The sequence below is a fragment of the Gavialis gangeticus genome, unplaced genomic scaffold (genome assembly GCF_001723915.1).
Source record: "Gavialis gangeticus isolate Ggan-Ray unplaced genomic scaffold, GavGan_comp1, whole genome shotgun sequence".
Classification (NCBI taxonomy): domain Eukaryota; kingdom Metazoa; phylum Chordata; order Crocodylia; family Gavialidae; genus Gavialis; species Gavialis gangeticus.
In genome coordinates, this window is record NW_017729024.1 from 29,671,040 (window position 1) to 29,671,518 (window position 479).

The 479-nt window shown below is 59.3% G+C and overlaps 1 protein-coding gene across 1 annotated transcript in view; it reads right to left on the reverse strand.

The window, feature by feature from the left end:
• TRIM36 (tripartite motif containing 36) overlaps window positions 1-479 on the reverse strand; it is a 63,734-nt gene that overhangs the window by 62,712 nt on the left and 543 nt on the right. The gene's annotated exons all lie outside the window — the stretch shown is intronic.

The window sequence follows — 479 nt, forward strand, 5'->3', positions numbered from 1 at the left end:
AGCAGCAGATCAGGCAGGGAGCAGCAGGCAGAGCAGCAGAGTAGACAGGGAACAGAAAGCAGAGCAAGCCAAACAGGGGACATGGAACAGGGAGCAGAAAGCAGAGTAGCAGATCTGGCAGGGAGCAGAAAGTAAAGAAGCTGGACAGGGAAAACAGGGCAGGGAGCAGAAGGCAGAGTAGCAGATCTGGCAGAGAGAAGAAGGTAAAAAAGTGGGACAGGGAATGCAGGGCAGGAGCAGAAGGCAGCGCAGCAAGTCAGACGGGGGCACGGGTGGGGAGCAGAAAGCAGAGTAGCAGATCGGACAAGGAGCAGAAGACGGAACAAGAAGTTGGGCGGGGGACACGGGGCAGGGAGCAGCTAGCAAAGCAGGGGATCGGGCAGGGGCAGAGCAGCAAGTCGGACGGGGGACATGGCGGGGAGCAGAGAGCAGGGTAGCAGGTCGGACCAAGTCAGACGGACGCGGGGAAGACAGCAGAA